Source organism: Mya arenaria, chromosome 10 (genome assembly GCF_026914265.1).
Source record: "Mya arenaria isolate MELC-2E11 chromosome 10, ASM2691426v1".
NCBI classification, from domain to species: Eukaryota; Metazoa; Mollusca; class Bivalvia; order Myida; family Myidae; genus Mya; species Mya arenaria.
Genome location: NC_069131.1, coordinates 13,549,284 through 13,569,120, shown reverse-complemented (window position 1 = coordinate 13,569,120; position 19,837 = coordinate 13,549,284). Strand labels below are relative to the sequence as shown.

At 33.7% G+C, this 19,837-nt stretch overlaps 1 long non-coding RNA gene across 1 annotated transcript; it reads right to left on the bottom strand.

The window, feature by feature from the left end:
• Positions 1-999: 999 nt before the first annotated feature.
• On the bottom strand, positions 1,000-16,556 carry LOC128204112 (uncharacterized). The gene is made up of 3 exons (XR_008256097.1): positions 16,322-16,556; positions 7,343-7,508; positions 1,000-6,820 (listed from the first exon to the last, which is right to left on the bottom strand). It is a non-coding gene; the product is annotated as an uncharacterized LOC128204112 (long non-coding RNA).
• Positions 16,557-19,837: the final 3,281 nt, after the last annotated feature.

Below are 19,837 nucleotides of genomic sequence, written 5' to 3'. Positions count from 1 at the left end.
AAAAAACTTGAGAATGGATATACTCTGGAGAACATACATACAAAAGAAACTTCCCCTCTTATTTAATTTTGCCATGGTCGTGTTGATTATTTTGCCATGGTCGTGTTGATTATTCCCCACAGCAACGCAGAGGAGGAATGCGTTTTCAGCATGGTTAGGAAAAACAAGACAGATTTTCGTGCTTCATTGAAATCAGATGGCTCTCTAAGCTCCATCCTTACAGTAAAACTAAACGACAAAGTGCCTTCTCACAAATATGAACCTTCTACGGCATTGGTCGAAAAGTCGAAAAAAGTAACCTGGGAATACAACAAAGTGCACCAGTGAACTGCTATAGACCTATAGTAGACTGACTTTGGATGACAATAGATAATTTCATTATATCAGTTAAGGACAGAATTAAAACATGGTAGAAGTTATGTTGTTTGTATTTATAGTTAACAATAAAATCTTAATCTAATGGTGAGGAACTATCTTAACACACAAAAACACACTGAGTGTTTAGTACATGTAGTTAGACAGGTTTAATGACATTTAATTCGGCTATATACATTATCCCCTTACATCACAGCGTTGCTGTAGCTGAATTATTGTAAATTTATTCAACAAAAAAAATTCATATAAATTAAATTAAAGTTTTGGTAATATAATTGATTGCAAATGTTGTAGCAAACACCCAAGAACCCACCACAGACTTTCTAGGAATAAAAACAATTCCATTTCACCCTAGACAGCTATGTGCCATCGTAACATAACGTCTAATGGTACTCCTTCAGAGGTGGATTTTTAATTTTATATTTTAGTAATAAAGAAGTATTTACATGTTTGTACCAGATAAATTGAGTAGTTTGTATGCTATAAATCGTTGAAAATTTATAGACAAACGTAAATTATCCACATTGACTGGTAAAGAAAACATATTGTATGTGTTTACACGGGCTATGCTCAGACGGAAAGACAGATAAACAGACAGACTAGTGACTAAACTTTTCTTAAATCGATGCAAATAACACATGTTTCTTTGATGGTTTTATTAAATTCTTAAGACTGATGAATTATACACAATACGACATTGAAATGATAGGATATGCAAACATACATATATAATAATTTTTGAATAACATATTCACAAAGAAATGATAAGAAAATAACTTTTTTCTAATTAATATACAAATACTGACGCCTAAATTTTAAGATTTCATGGCATGTTTTCATATTTTCAAATGGAATTAGGAACGAAAGCTATTTGCTCTCTAAAAAAGATAACATAACTTGCAATACATTAATGCTGAAATGCTTTAAAAGACATGAACAATAATAAATGTACCGGCTCAGATGGTCTTACTACGGAAATTTATAAAATGTTATAGAGTGCTTTAATTAACGTCTTAATTCTTTCATTTGACACCGCTCCAAAAGCAAGGTATAATTTCCCTAATTCTAAAACCTGACAAAGATTTAGTAAACCTATTAAATTGGAGACCTATTCGTTTACTAACATTGATTACAAAATAGCAACAAAAGCAATATCAAATAGAATAAAACAAATTTTGTCAAAAATATTGACCCTGAGCAAACGGGTTTTATCAAGGGTAGATACATTGGCGAAAATGTTCGACTTAATACTGAGGTTATGCAATATCTTGAAATATTAATATGCTTGGGCTCTTATTCTTTGCCGACTTTCAAAAAGCTTTTGATAGTATTGATCACTCTTTTATATTCGATAGTCTAAAAACGTTAAACTTTGGCACCGATATTGTACAATGGACTAAACTATTCTATAGAGATATTCAAAGTATAATTATAGATAATGGTCATCTGTCGGAAACATTCACAATTGAAAAAGGAGTACGACAAGGCTGTCCACTTTCTTTATCCTCTGTCTACATACTGTCAAGCTATATCAAGCAAAACCCTGATATAAAGGGAATAAATGTAGATAATGTGGAAATTAAACAATCACTTTTCGCTGATGATACAACTTATTTTAATGATGGTTCAGAACATTCTTTTGAATCCTTGATCAAATTATTAGAATCGTTTTCAAAATGTTCAGGTCTAATCCTGAACACAAATAAATCCATAATTCTGAGATGTGTACGTTTAAAACAACAACATATATAAACCATTTATATGGACATCAGATTGTGCAACAGCATTAGGTATTACCTTCAACAACAATAAACAACTAACTATTGACAAAAATACCAACACAAAGCTTGATAAATTTTATAAAACACTGAAACAGTGGGAACATAGAAAGTTAACGTTAATGGGTAAAGTAACAGTTGTGGAAACGTATGCTCTACCAAAATTAATATACCCATTTACAGTATTATATAATCCAAGCAAACAAATTGTTGAAAAAAATGTAAGAGCCATTTTCAAATCCCTGTTGGATAGTAAGCCAGAAAAAATATAAAGAAATATTTTGTACCAAAATTATCAAAAGAGTGGACTTAAGCTTACAAATAGTGCAGCTTTCCTTGACTCTTTAAAAGCTGTTTGGGTTAAAACATACCTGGATGACACTAATAAAAGTCAATGGAAATTATTTTTTTTCACAAAAAGTTGAAATGTATGAAAATAATCTTATATTTGTGAAATGGATAAGTATTTCATAAGTAAAGTGTAAGAAAATGGCTCATTTTGAATAATGTTCTCGAATCATGGAACAAAATAAAACAAATATACGACTCTTATAAAGGTAAAATTGCCAAAACAGTGATATGGAAACAAATGTTCGTAATACAGGAAACACTATATTCTATAAAAAAAAAATGGTATAAAAAGGGATAAAGTACTATGAGCACATTTTTTATTATAAAACCAATACATTTTACAATTTTATTCAAATTGAAAATTTATACGGCATACAAAGCCCCGATTTCATAAGATACCAAACCCTTACTAAATCAATCTCGATGGAAACGAGAATACGGCTGACTAAAGATGAAATTAGCCACACTCACAACACATCATTAAAAAAAAAGTCGTACAATCAATCAAGTTTCTTTACTTAATATTACTTCAAACAAATTTAACACCAACTTCAGAATAAAAATGGACAGAAGCTTTAGCAAACGAAAATGAACAAATCGAATAGAAACAGATCTATAGTAATATATACAAATATATACACCAATAGACACCACCTTACGTAGTTTTTATTACAAGTTCCTTTTGAGAATAATACCAGAAAATACATGAGATTTTAAGTTCAAACTTGTCGATTGTAGATTATGCTCCTTTTGCCATTCAGGTGTTGAACATTTTTATTGGGAGTGCACAACAGTTGTGGAACAAATTAAATAATTGCCTCAACAACAATTAATATCTCAATCAATAGTATGTAAAAACAATTACGGCAATATTTGCAACTTTCTTATTGTTTCAATGAAGTTTTATATAAACCCAACCATGTGTAATAATAGACATTTATTCTTTAATGCATGTTTGATGCATCTTAAACTAAGAATTAAAATTGAAGAGCATATTGCGTTAAAAAAACGATAAGTACGAAGCCAACAAACAAAAGTTGGAAATACTGAAACTATCATACAATCATTAAAAGACACAACTAGCCATATCGATTGATTGTTTTAATGTTTAAATTATTTTTAAATTAAATAACAAATATTAAATCTCTATTGTAGCTTATCTTGTACGAATATCTTAGTGAAAGGGACATCACTGTCGTGTGTGTGTGTGTGTGTGCGTGCGTGCGTGCGTGCGTGCGTGCGTGCGTGCGTTCGTTCGTGCGTGCGTGGGTGCGTGCGTGCGTGCGTGCGTGCGCGTATGTGCGAGCTTAGCCATACTGATAGAAAATGCATAGAATGTAACATTATTTAAAGATGACCATGAATGTGTTATTGGTACTCTATGTAAAAATAAATGAGAAAAAACAATTTACGTTTAACATCGCATCTTAAGTACGCTCTTCCATCCCAATGAAAGAGGAGTGTTAGGCATCAAAACGCCACTTCCTTCTGTTTTACTACTTACTTTATGAAAAATAAAAAATTCTATTCCTTTAAAGTACGCAAAGGCGTTTACATTTATGAGAATAATAATAATCACAAACTAAATTAAACACTCTTCGGTGTTTAAAATGATCTTCCCGACGTCAACACCCTGCTAGAATTAAGTGTCAAGATGTCAATAGTCAGGTTCTCACATTTTGTTTAGTGCACGATACTTTAAAATGCAACATCAACATGGAAAGCCAAGTACTTTGTCATGAAATAACTGTTGATATTATGTTGATACATATGTTATTGAATATAGCAACACATTTGTGCAGGGAATCCGCGATTATTTGCACGACATGGCGATTATCTATTTTGCGGCCCGGGTCGATTGTCGATTATCATTTTGGGACCCGTACAACGTTCGAACGTAAATTAGATTTTTGTCTTAAAATCAAATTTGGCGACTGTTGAGTATTAACTAAATAATCACAATTTATTGATCTGCTTGAACAGATTAATTATTAAAATCGGGCAAACGCGAATGCAGTTTAGAAAAATATGCTAGTGTGTGATAACCAGTGTGGTCTATTAGGACGGCTTTATTCATCGTTGTCATTCTATAAACAAAACAAAGGAAGTGGCAAAATTGAATTTACTTAAAAAAACTGTACATACATGTTAATTAATAATGCTAGGTTTATTTAAGAGTACAAACAGTAGTTCTACTTCCTACGTGTTCATGTTCATTGAATTGAACTGTGTGGCGTAGTGCACCTGTCATTATTTTGCCCGCCCGGGGGGGGGGGGGGGGGGGGGGGGGCTGCGGGCATACACGGGGCTTTAGACAGAACACCATTCCTGAAAGGCGGGAATTTGACAAACTTATTGAATCCGGGTCCCGGAAAATAGACTTTGGCCGGTTTTTACATCCCGGAAATCGGGAATTTCGACGCCACAAAATAAAAAAGGGGAGTAACCGCGAAAAGTCGAAAGACGACGGCGATATTTTTATACGTGTTTTTCTAGTAGCAGACAGCGCATGCATGATGGATGACCTATCGAATTTTTCTGTCGAAAAAATTGTGGGATGGGGCGAGAAGATTGCCCCAGAAATAGGAACAATATTCAAAGGTAAACAGGGATTGTATTCTCCATTTATTTTCACCTATACCCGGACATAGTATGCATGGGGCCGAGCGGTTTTCATGTTTGTCATCTGTTTTCGCGAATTAGACCCATTTATTTTGCGAGTCTGAGAGGCGTCACATGAAACTCACGATATGTCGTAATAATAATACTAAATCCACAAAAGAACGTTCACTATACCTGTAGATTATAAACGATTACAGCAGAAAACTTCTAAAAATAAGCATTCATCAAAAAATGAAAGTAGAATTGGTAATCCTATTTCATTGATTCCCGCTTTGTTAGGATAACACATAGGAGAACCAATCCAACATGTATGATATATTATTGGCGATTACGTGGTTTACTGACATTGTCAGAATGACCTCGATATTAAAGGTACTGTCTCACCTAATTTAAATTTTAAACGTACAGAACTGATTCATATGATTGATCTTTTAGATGTATACCCTCTCCTCTACCCCCGGGGAACTTGATGCACCAAGCAGGCTCAAGGGTGGGGATTTAGACAAAAATGATTGTCTCTAGGGTGGGGATTTAGACTTCAAACATTTCAAGATGTCAAATTCCACTGGGTCAGCCCGCCGCCCCCGTGCGGGCGGGCAAAATAATGACAGGTGCATAGCTTGTTTTTGCATTCAAATGTCAGTGGTTCGTACAGAAAAATTCGGATAGACGTGTTGTGGAATTTTCAAGGTGAACAATTGAAGTTGATGGGAACATGAAAAAATAGATTTAATTTGAGAGTGAGTTGAGTCAATGTAGTCAAGCCAGAAGGAATAAGAATGCACAATTAGATTGCATGTACACTTTAAAAGAAGACATTAAACTTACAAAATAAAGAAAAAAAACGTATGTATTAAAGAGGTTTATACACGATTTATTCTGCTCACAAATCGGTACATGAAATTGTTTAAAGCAGAAATATATGTTTCACGTTTTAAATTATGTTGCCAAGTATCACTTAACGGCCCGGCTACGGCGTGTATTAACATCTAACTAACTAAGATCATAGAATACAATATTGTTTCAATAATAATATCAGTGAAAGAAAATAAACATTTTGTTATATCCACATTTTAGTCATAAAATGAATACAATTGCGAAAATTGCATAATATAAGTTATGTAACTAATTTTCTAATAATAGCAACATTGATAGCTATATATAGGCATTAATATGTTTTTGCCACAATAATAATTATGTTTTTTTCTAGAATGTTTGTTGTCTTTACGACATGGTACTTTATCGGAAACGAATTATTAGTGATACAATAATGAAGGCAGCATTTTGCTGCAAAACGTTGGGTAGTTATACTACCAATAACAACTAATAGGAGTTCATGTGTTTTTTATTCAATTTCTTCTATTGCTGGAGAAGTTATGGTTTTCGTTCGCTTAGCTTTGTCCTGCATGTGTAGTTCGCATACGTTGTGGTTTATGCGGATAATATTTCCGCGTTCATTGAACACGTGCTGTTTTTTAATATACTTTGCAATTTGGACGACACCTTGGCCTACCATCGGTGGATTTCTATTTACATCTCTATTCCTATTCTGAGCATACAGAACAAGTTGGTTTTGGGGGTTTGGTTCTGCGGCATTCCGACATATGTTTTCCTCTGGGTCATTTTGGTGGTGGTTAAGATGACAGCAGTTGTTACAGAACAAATTTTCCTTGACATGCAAAACTTCACAAAGCCTGAAATGTTTTATATATTCTTTTATAAACGATACGCTTACTTAGAATGACTTAAAAACGCCTAAATGTGCCATTGCTGACAGCATATATTTTGTTCTAAGACATCTTTACCTCTGTCATTTTCTCCACAAGACAGTTTCGCTCCGTACTTTGATCTTTGACAGTTAACGCTCGCTTCGCTCAAAACGCTCCAGATTTAAGAATTTTAGCATTTAGCCTGATTGTCAATCAGCATTCGAAAGTGTTTTAAAATTGGCCTTGATCTGGCATGGTTAATAGTTCAATGATGATTGTCAATTTGAAGTGCAGCATAAAAATTGCATTCTTTACAATATGTAGATTCATATACACATGAGAAAGTCTAACAATGAAGCATTTAATGCTTGAGGAACTGATACTAACGCCCTCATTTTGTTGACACCATGACAATTTATTAAACCAATATAAAATCAAGAAGATAAATAAAATGCCAGAAAACAAAAGCATGATGCGTTTTTCCTTTGGCAATATATATGTACGTACTTCAATCTACGACAGATGTATACTCCTCCACCTATGGCTGCACACAAGACGAGGATTCCAATGACGACACCAGCAGTTTCACCGCCAGATAAGCCCTTATCCTTGGAACTAGAAGTGGAAGTTGAAGTTTCAGATAAACCTCCCTTCTGGGAATCGTTATCGTAATCTAAAAGAGAACAACCCTTATTTGTATTATTGATTTGTTTTAGACTGCAATCCCACTCATCATGTCAAATGGACATGCTTGACATACAACTCCGGCAATGGGAGTGCTTCAAGAAGTAATGTTTGGTGCGCGGTTTTTTCCGCAAGTGATCTATGCGTGGAATTGGACAAGATTAAATGAAGTCAGTGGCATTTTTTCAGATGTTTATTCATTGTTTATTTAAGGAGCACTCTAACTCCCAAATAAGACGTACCACAATAAATATCAAGTCAATACTTTCCTTCTCTCAAATTCATGAATATTATGTCTCAAATCAGTTATAACATAATTAGATATTGCTGATGACGTTTTACCTTCATAATCTATAGCATAAATATTTATAGTTTATACGTATAAGAAGTTAAAGAGAATATTGTAATGTAATTTAATTGTAATAAAAACAATTTAAAACGATGGTGTCACTTATTTAGTAAAGTACAAAAGAAACAACAACAAAAAACATTGTAGTGTATGCGTTGAAGAAAATTAAATACACTAATTTGCAATACTGGATATAACTAGAAATGTAAACATTACTGATAACATATATTACAACATACCGTGCTTACCAATTTTGTCTGAGAAATACATTTGCCATTTTGCAGATATAAAAGAAATCTTTTTATTAGCATTATTACACAATTGTTAGAGTGTATAAATGTTTGGATGTTAAAAAACAGTGTGATAAACTGTTTACGTTCATTATCAAAATTAAGGCATCCAAATAAGAAATGAAATCTGTCACCTATTTTGTTACATATTTCACATAGTCTTTCATTGACTAGTGTTCTATTCTAGTTAACTGTTTTTTTATTGGTAGCCTATAGTTTCCAATTCTTATTTTTATGAATGGATACGTGCCTTATAATATAAACACAGCTAAACACAACCGCTTGTACCAAAGGGAAACAACTCGAAACCTAAGTGTGTTTTAAGGTTTGTATTGTTGTTGTTTGTGTGTTTTTCTTTCGTCTTTGCACTTAAACTCAACATTTTATGTATGCTATAATATTGTAACAAGTAAATGTTTAACGAATTGTATAACTGTATGTAAGTATGACATACACAATATACGTTTAATACATAAGTTACTATATATAGTAACACATTTGTACAGGGATTTCGCGATTATTTTCATGACTCAGCGATTATCAGTTTTGCGGCCCGGGCCGATTTTCGATTATTATTTTGCGGCCCGTAGAACGTTCGCACGTGAATTCAATTTTTGCCTTAAAATCAATTTTGGCGACTGAAAAAAAATGTCTTGACTATATACATAAAATTTTATTGATCTGCTTGAACATATTTATAATTAAGGCAAACACGAACGCAGTTTAGAAAGATATACTAGTGTTTGATAACCAGTGTGGACCGTTAGGGCGGCGTTTTTTTCTGCGTCGTCATTCAAACAACAAAACAAAGGAAGCGGCAAAATTGAATTTTCTTGAAAAACAGCAACTGTTCATACATGTTGACATCATTAATACGAGGTATTGGTTTATTTAAGTACAAATAGTCGTTCTACTTGCTAAGTGGTCATGTTTTTTTAAATTAAATTCAGTTATTCAGGACATGACAGACAGATGTCAATGATTCATACAGAAACATTGAGATAGACGTGTTGTGGAATTTTCAAAGTGATCAATTAAAATTGGAATGGGAACATAAAAGTGACAACAAAATGTTGTTTGGCTGTTTGGCCCACTCTCAAAAACTAAATAATAAAAAGTAAATTTAATTTGAGAGTGAGTTAACTCATCGTAGTCGAGCGAGGGCAAAATGAGAATGCACAACTGGAAAGCAGGTAAACTTTAAAAAGCAAACTTTAAACTTGCAAAATAAGAAAAACAAACATTATGTATAAAAGAGGTTAATATACGGCGTAGCCGGGCCGTTGAGTGAAAATTGGCACTCGTGCTCATAATGTCCCTCGACTAAATCTCGGGCCATTATGAGTCACTCGGGCCGATTATCCCGCAACGGCCCGGCTACGCCATGTATTAACCTCTAATTATGGCATTTCAGTATTTCGTGTTTTTTCGACTAGGGTTTAAAAATGCAGTTTATAATAAAATGAAGAATGTAATGATACATTATCAGAATTAATACCACTGTGTTGTGTTGTAAGCAAGTTTATCTTTAGTAAATAAGTGCTGTTTTTTTTATTTTTAAGATATACATTGTAAAATATTTCAGAAGGGCTTTTTGACATGGGTGGGATGTAATGCTTTACAACAAATACTTCTTGGTTCTAGATTTTGTTCAGTAAATTCAATAGATAAACAAGAAACGCCAAAATTCGACGAAACCAGGTTTTCAATGATTGAAAGATGAACTTCAGCCTGTGTTGTGAGAATCATAATTAAGTTGATTTGTTGTGTGTTGTGTGTATGTATAAGAACATGCCAAATTGGTTACAGGATATACGCAGAAGACAGAAAGCATGCATAAGAGTGGAAATGAATATAAAAGGGAAAGGTTAATCAATTAATAAAGATGATTATGTTACTTTGTCATGGCACTTAAAGATATTGTTATCATCGGTGATTTTAGTAAATCATCAAACTCTGTTGCTGGAAAATGAAAATGATTTTAAAGGAACATGTTCTCAAACTCTTCCTATAGACCAATTTGGTCAAGATTTGTCAACCCTTACTGAAATTATTCAGTTTCACAGGTGAGTTTGACGCCACCCATATCAAGCTTGGTCAATATATGTGAATCATGACTAAAGTAATTCAGTTTCAATCATTCTTCTATTTTTAGTAACAGTAACCTTGACCTTGACCCTAAAAGCTCTTTACGCAATCCCATGAAAGGTCTCTATAAAATCTTCCAATATACCAAGTTTGGTCAAGATATGTCAACCCTGACTAAAGTCATTCAGTTTCAACCATTCTTCTATTTTAGTAACAGTGATTTTGACCCTAGGGACCCTAAACGCAATCCCATAAAAGGTATTCATTTACTCTTCCTTTATACCAAGTTTGGTCAAGATCTGCCAACCCTGACTAAAGTTATTCAGTTTCAGCCGTTTTTTTAGTAACAGTGACCTTGACCTTGACCCTATGGACCCCAAAAGAAATCCCATAAAAGGTCACCATAAGCGTATCCTTTATATTATGTTTGGTTAAGATATATCAACCCTTACTAAAGTTATTCAGTTTCAACTGTTTTTCTATTTTTAGTAACAGTGACCTTGACCTTGACCCTAGGAACCCCAAACGCAATTCCATGAAATGTAACCATAAACTTTTGCTTTAAACCAAGTTGGGTCAAGATATCTCACCCTTACTAAAATTATTCAGTTCCAACCGTTTTTCTATTTTCAGTAACAGTGACCTTGACCCTAGAAGCCCTATACGCCATCCCATGAAAGGTAACCATAAACTCTTCCTATAAACCAAGTTGGTCAAGATATGTCAACCCTTACTGAAATTATTCAGTTTCATGTTGAGTTTGACGCCGCCCGGCTGCTAGGCCGCCCGCCCGAACAACGACGTTCGTCATTCTAATAACCAGGTTTCACTATGTGAAAACCTGGTTAATAAATAAGTTTAGAAGTTAATATGAAATATAAACGTATCTAGGAGAGATCTGGTCAAATGTGTATGCATCTTCTTTTTACTTTTCTTTTGGATTTTACAACATTTATGGTTCTCCAATTCACGGAGGTAATGTCCTTATGTACATCCATCAAAATGACAAAAGTCCATGCTATAATCGACCAGCTACAAAGCGCATTCGCACTATTGAAAGCGATTGTGACACTGACTTACGTTCTTTTTAATCTGCAACCGCCAAATGACATGTTCTCACTCGCGTGATTACTAATGACGTCACGTAGTTATGACATTGCTCTTGTTATTGATTTGTTTGACTTTAAGGGGCTGTGTCCCAGATGATCAATTTGCAAAAAAGAAAAAGAAAATGTCTAAAACTGACATAAACTTGGCATCGATGTATACAATGCATTGAAACTAACTAACTAAAGTACCACATAGTTTACAATTTATCTAAGTTTAGCAGTTATTTCGTATTTTTCCATTAAAAAAGATTACTGGGTATGTCTACCAGGTAGAATTCATTTCTTATGCGTGATTTGCTAGTCGGTGTTATCACGTGATATTACCGAGGTAGGTGTATAGCTTAATTATGTCACCCGAATAGAACAAGCCTTTATAGCTCAGTGAGTTAGACAGTCAATTTCGGCGACACGGGTTCAAACCCGGTCTCCGACACAATTTGTTTTTACATTTTGATACTTTCTTTTACAATTATGATATCAAAGCGTAACACATGATATTAGATACTTGTCCTGAGAATCGTTACAGAAAAAAACTTATTTTGGTGCCAATCTGTGACACGGTCCCTTTAAATGGATTGAAATATGTATTTGTGTTGTTTTTAAGTGAAACCTTTGTAAATCGGTTGATAACTGAGACATGATTTATGTGGGGGGGGGGGGTATTTTTAATAAAACGTCTTTATGTCGGGCTTTTTTCTTTGCTGCGGATGAAGCAACCTTATAACACACACTGTAAACACTTAACGTTATGACAAGAGGAGTGTTTTGAATAATTTTTTACCTATATTTCGACCGTAAATGAGTTATGTTATAAATCGAATCTCAAATTCGTGTTTATTTTGTATGAAATCAAGAGCTTTGTTTTTATCGTTTTTAAATGAACTCGTTTAATAAATTCAATATAAAATAACACTCAATTGAGATCCTCTTTGTATTTTAACAAATATGACACCAGTATACTTTTATAATGAGATTGCCAAGTCATTATCGGTAAGTTCCATTAATGGTTATGTGGCTATTTTACCTGCTCGTATCACTATTGTAGATCGGCTTAAGTTAAACAACTTAACAAACATTGATATGATTAAAATATGCACATTTAATGTTAGAGGTTCAGGGAATATCAAAACGAGTGCACAGATTTTTTAATTGGTTAAAACAGCATAATTATGACATCACTAAATAATTGGAGACAAATATCACTTCCGAACATTGATAACAAAATTGCAATAAAAGCAAAAGCAAAACGTATGAAAATGCGTTGCCTTCTATTATACATAAATCTCAAACTGGCTGTGTTAAAAGCATAGGTGAAAACATAAGGCTTCTCTATAAGACGGTCGATAATTTAAACGGAAATACTATCCCGAACTGCTATTTTCTGCATACTTAAAAGAAGCTATTGGCAGTTTAGATCACACTTTGATAATGACGACATTTGATTCCTTCAATTTTGGCAACTCGCTTAAACAATTTATATGTTGCAAATAATAGTCACCTATCCGATTTTTTCAACATTGAAAAGAGGTGTACGACAAGGCTGCTCATTTCCCCCTTACCTGTTCATTATATCTATAGAAAGTTTAAAAATTGTCGTACGATCAAACAACTCAATTATAATCGAGTTATAACTGTAGCAAATGCGGATTTAAGAAATACTATTTATGCCGATGATGCAACGTTTATCACTGACGGCACAAAACAGTTATATGAAAAACTTGTAGAAAATATTAAAATTTAGTAGTATACCTTGTCTAAAACTAATTATAACGAATATATTACACTTAGAATTGGTTCTCATAAAGACTGAAGACATGAAGATGACTGGAATTTACATGAACTTTAGGATCACGGAAATGAAATATTGTTAGAATCAAATTTTAAAGAAAACTATCTTCAAGACATAATAAAGATATATTTTCTGAGAGATATACTTTTAGATTGGACATCGATCCGAATTATATTCCGAAACAAATACTTGCTTTAAGCTCTGATCTATGCGAGGAATTAAGTATATTGAAGATTTGATGATTTTGGGCAATTCAGAATTTTATATTATCTACAGCCTTCAGAATTTATAAACTTCCATGCTTTTCATTTCTTGCATTCTAACTAGCTGGAAATACGGAATTAAAATATTGATTTTCATACCATTAAACTTAAACGCGTGCTAATAATCTTCTGCTTAAAAGAATTCTAAGAATAAAGAAACCGAACAGACTTGTATATGAAAACTACATAAACAAGCATAAAAGCCAAATTGTCAACCAAACAGAAGAACAATGGGAAAATGAATTCATGCTTTTAGAATGGAAAAGTATATATTAAAACTATTTTTATTGCATTATTGAAAACAGATTAAGAAGCGTTCAGTATAAATATATTAAAGGATTTTGCCAGTAAATAAATGTGTTTAGATACAAACTCGCCAATTCAAACCTCTGCGGCTTATGCAATGTGTATATTGAGAATATAAATCATCTTTACTGGGAGTGTTCTCAATACTTATGTGAAAAACTACAGATACAACCCCCGTTCATGGCACATTAATTCTGGTCAAAATAAAAGTATTCCTCGACAGGAACAATAATCAAACTGAAATAATTTCTTCAAACATACATCTTTTGGAAACATATACAGAAACAATCTCCGAGAGTGTTGCTTATCAATTTAATTTTCATATGATCAAAATTGTATTTTCATAAAAATGAACTCACAAACGATATTCCAGCTATTGAAAGCTTTGTCAAGTATCTCAGACAAAGAAAACAAATAGAGGAATGTTTGGTATAATTTAAGTGCAAAATACAGGTACATGACCAAAAATGGAACAAAATCTATTTTTTCATTTGATAAAATATTTACGCTTTTTTAACATAACTTTCTTTTTCTTAACAAATCCAAAACATAAAACATTTCCATCGCATGTGTAACTTATACCAATATCAATATAGGTTATACCCTTATAAGCAGCCATAAGATGGATATTCATGCATAGGCTGTATAAGCAACTGTAAGAATGGCTTGGGACATTATTAGCTGTCATATTAGCAGTCCTAAAAAGGTCCTGGTGCACATGTTTTGCCCGTATAAGCAGCCGTAAGAAGGGCTTGGGATATAGTCTGTACCCTTTTTAGCAGTCATACGAAATGTTTGATGCATAGGCTGTATCCTTACTAGCAGCCATATGAAGGGCAAGGGACATACCTTTACCTTTACTAGACGTCATTCGAAAGTCTTGAGCACGGACTTTACCCTTATCAGCAGCCATAAGAAGCTCTTGTGACATAGGCGGCTTTACTCTTATAAGCAGTGATAAGAAGTTCTTCTTGCATATGCGGTCGTAGTCTTATTAGCAGCCTTAAGATTGTCTTCTGACATAGGCGGCTTTTCCTTAATTTAGAGTCATAAAAATGTCTTGCGACATAGGATATACCCTCATTTAGGAAATGTTCTGAATATAGAACCAGATTTTCAAACTTGGCCTAAAAACACAACCCTTGGTCATGAAACACCGTTACAAAAAAAACAGCCGATGCATCCATACCTATTTTATACAACTTGTTAATATTCAATTGATATAGTGCGAAAATGAGATAAAAACAATCTTACAGCCCCAACGGAATTAGATTGTTCACACTTAACAATATGTCAATCTATAACAAGTGGTATGAAAAGGGCATACACTATTTTAAAGACGTTTTCGAGTATAGAACAAGTACATTTCACAAATTTAAGCAAATTCAAAAATGATTCGGTATAACGAATTAAGATTTTCAATATTCAAAACTCTCATTAAATCAATCCCGATAAAAACGAAGACGCGCTAATCAAAGATAAAATAAACCCCACCGACAACACATCAGTCAAAGAAAAAGATGTACATGTACTATCAAAACAAACAAACCACAGAACATTTATAGTTCGAGTGTAATGAACCACAACCGTTATGGAACAGATTGAAATGGCACTCTTATTCAAAATCAATACATACACATATATAACAAACATAAATGTTGAGTAATAAACCTTAAACTTCTAACTGAATAATGCAGTTATGGAAACTATTAATTACTGACAACAAGATTGTGACCGTGTATTTAATAGCTGAAAACGCAATTTTAAGAATATTAAATGATTGGTGAATGCTAAAAGATTTACTGTGTTCTTGTATAGGTAGAAATACCGTATTTTATGCTCATTTTTTGGAATAACAAAACAATATTATTAATTGTGAGAAAATTGTGAGCGAAGCTCGAACCCGAATATGGTTTCCTGCACCCCGTATATCCCATATCGGGTCACCTACTAGCCCCGTAACGTATATATCTAGTCGACAAACTGTTTACATGTTTCATTTATTCAATGGAATTGGAAAATAGACGCCATTTTGGTACGATATACATTTGGGGACCCAATATGGAGAAATATGGAGTCACCGCGTGGCCAGTCCTGGACAATGGCGTTGCGTCATTTATGTTGGAGGCGTGATATAAGCAAATTTGGAGTAGACCTGTTAAAGAGTCATCAAAATGGTACAAATATAGAATATATAAAAATGAACACATGTTTGAAGAAGTTCTATCCCAGACATGTTTTTCCAGTCCCTCATAAATTTTACAATTTGTAATATTCATTTACCTGTTGAAAAGGGCCGAAAGAAATGAACAAAATGATATTGGCTACGAATATATATATATTATGTTTCAAAAAGATTATGTGTGAACATTAACATAAGCAGATTCATCTCGGCCATACGTTTTTTAAGGAACCAAACGACTATGGAACCTGACTGATTTTTTAATCTGTTAAAATAGATTTGTTATTCTTAGTGTAAATATGTATTTTTACATATGTACAGAACTCGATTAATCAATTACATCTATTCATTTAGGCAATTACAATTATGACAGTTGAAATAAATCAGTATTATTTACTAACATGTATTCGTGTATTTAGCACTAACCTGTTGCTCCAGTAGTGAAACTTTCCGTTGCCTCTATTAAAAAGTAACAGCCTATTACTAATAGAAACACTCGTCCGAATGATCTGAATTCTGCCATTGTATAAGTCTCTAACACGTCATGAAGTGTTTACCTACTATAAGTTTTAATTATGTATCAAATGAAATATTGCCTTATTTTTCTCAACAGTTGAAAAATATATTGTGTTCAAAATAACGTCTACAATTAATTAGCTAAACTCTAAAATAAGGGCTGAAATCAGAATTGAAAGTGCTTTTGTACTGTCGAAATTTGATAGGATTGCACGCTTCTTAATTATTGACAAAGAATTGCAGTGACTTTTGTTTGTGTGCAGAGGAAAAAGGCGCTAAATAACTTCCTTTTCTATATATATGAAATAATTAATCAGTATTGGCAAATTCCACGAAATATAAGCTCACCACTTCATTCCTTTTTCACAATTCAATACATTCATGGAATAGTGACAGTTTCACATTTAACGAGTTCAACTGTCAAAACTCACGATTTTTTTCTATTTTAATTTAACAATTTCGGGAGTTCATAAATTCAACTTCATAAATTCACGGTTTTCATGATTTCAAGAAAAATAATCGCAAAGTTGAAATGGCACTACGGGTCATTCATATCAATTCCATAGCTGCTATCAAATGCGTTACAATTGCCTTGTTTGAATTCATTTAAAAGGAATTCAGTGTTCATTTCATGATTGGTAATTTTTTCAGGATGTATTCGTAAAATCGTACATCTCAAGCCCAACGATCAGTCGGTACGTATTACGTATTAGTGCGATACCTACAGCGCTAGTGACCCGGGTTCAAATGCAGTACTAAATGTAAAATTTTACATATATTGTATTAACGTGACACGCATCAACATTCACTTGATATCAAATATGATAAATATATTAAAATCATTAATTTAAGGATTGATCGTATTTGTGTGTATTTTCATGCTGAATGAACACAGTATGGATTGTGCTGCAAATACTTTTTATTTTAAGATTTGCTTAAAATCAATGATTTCCTCCAGGCCGGACATTCCTTAATGTTGAGGAAAATTTCTTAAACATAAGCAAAGTACACAAATGCGGAACGCTCACCGATTTTTGTCAAAAGTATTTCGGTCGCTTTCTTTATAAAGCCGTTTAATTTTTAGTGCAAAGTATTCCAATAGTTAATCCATGACATGGTATTAAGTTATTTCTTTTTATTTTTATCAATGTTCCTGCTACACCTAATGCATTTAAGTGTTATTGTCTGAAATTAGCGGATTTAGATGTGGCGCTTCAGGCGTGCGCCCCCTCTAAAATCATCTAATTGAACTTTTTAAATCAATATGGGACATCAAAGTAATCAAATATGCTCATAATGCACTACAAATCGGAAGAACCCAAAATCCCCATGCAAACAATGTGTGCCATACACTTTTGGTTCTGAGGGAGGGGCGCATGTCAAAAGGATGCTCCCCTAAGTTACGCCCCCCTCTGACGTCAATTCCTTGATCTGCCAATGTCTGCCATTAAATGTTTATACTCAGCAGTTGCATATTGCATTGATCTTAAAAGGGCCGGATTTTTTATGCAAGCACGTAGTGATTTATAAAACGTTACTTTACATTTCATAGAAATACATTAGTTTATTAAATAAATCACAAATCTGCATATATTAAATAGTGAATAGTAAAATTGCCCAAATCACGACAAAACATCCTAAAACTAATCATTCTACATGTCTAACAGTGATAAGCCATGGGATTTACAGAGCATGTTTTGATTCTCATGTTATGTATTTTTACATAAAAGCGTTTAAACACATAAGCATTAAATATAATTATTGTGGAAGTTCATCGTTTTCTTTCGACTGTGACCGAGGTCCTTATCGTCTGAAGTCAAGAAATCTTTAATCTGCATTTTGTCGAAACAAAATGGTACATGGTGTGACGAATTTCCCATGGACGTAAACTATTGACGTTACCTGCATGACCGGTTGTTTCCCGTTTTGTTTTGATTTTTATCATTGCCAAAAGTATCTTCAGAAAATATTTGCTAATTTAGGCTCAGCATTTTTCAGCTTTCCATCACCTTTAAATCTGTTCTGACCCTTTAGAAACAACTTGTGCTTTCCATCACCCTTAAAGCTGTTCTGACCCTTTATAAAAAGCGTTGAGCTTTCTATCACCCTTAAAGCCGTTCTGACCAAAGCTGTTCTGACCCATAAAAAACACCTTGTGCTTTCCATCTCCCTAACGCTGTTCTGACCCTTTATAAACAGCGTTGTGCTTTCCATCACCCTTAAAGCTGTTCTGACCCTTTATAAACAGCGTTGTGCTTTCCATCACCCTTAAAACTGTTCTGACCCTTTGTAAACAGCGTTGTGCTTTCCATCACCCTTAAAACTGTTCTGACCCTTTATAAACAGCGGTGTGCTTTCCATCACCCTTAAAGCTGTTCTGACCCTTTATAAACAGCGTTGTGCTTTCCATCACCCTTAAAGCTGTTCTGACCCTTTATAAACAGCGTTGTGCTTTCCATCACCCTTAAAACTGTTCTGACCCTTTATAAACAGCGTTGTGCTTTCTATCACCCTTAAAACTGTTCTGACCCTTTATAAACAGCCTTGTGCTTTCCATCACCCTTAAAGCTGTTCTGACCCTTAATAAAAAGCGTTGTGCTTTCCATTACCCTTAAAGCCGATCTGACCCTTTATAAAAAGCGTTGTGCTTTCCATCACCCTTAAAGCTGTTCTGACCCTTTATAAACAGTGTTGTGCTTTCCATCACCTTTGAAGCTGTTATGACCATTTATGAACAGCGTTGAGCTTTCAATCACCCTTAAAGCTGTTATAAACTGGTATAAATAGATTTGTGCTTCCCATCACCCCAAAGCTGTTCTGGCCCAATATAAACAGCGTTGCGCTTTCCATCACCCTTAATGCTGTTCTGACCCAATATAAAAAGCGTTGCGCTTTCCATCACCCTTAAAGCTGTTCTGACCTAATATAAACAGCGTTGTGCTTTTCATCACCCTGAAAGCTGTTCTGGTCCAATATAAACAGCGTTGCGCTTTTCATCACCCTGAAAGCTGTTCTGACCCATTTATAAACAGTGTTACGCTTTTCATCACCCTTAATACTGTTCTGACCCATTTAAAACAGTGTTACGCTTTCCGTTAACCATAATGCTATTTTGACCCATTTCCAAAGACAAATGTGTTTTAGAATCCAAATAACATTATAAATGTCCCTAACATCAAACAGAGACTGCTGGTCTCCAATTATATATTTTGAGGAATCACTTTTCCAGAAATAGTTTCTACTACAAATGCAAATAAAAAGTTCGGAAATAGAGGTGATAAATAACGCTTAAATATATTGTATGTTACATTGGCCGACTGTCCTCAACAAATAGTTCTTATATCATGGGTCAGGTTTGACCTAAAACTCGACTCATATTTCTAAATCATATTTAATAAAAAAAAATAGAATGCATGATATTCATGT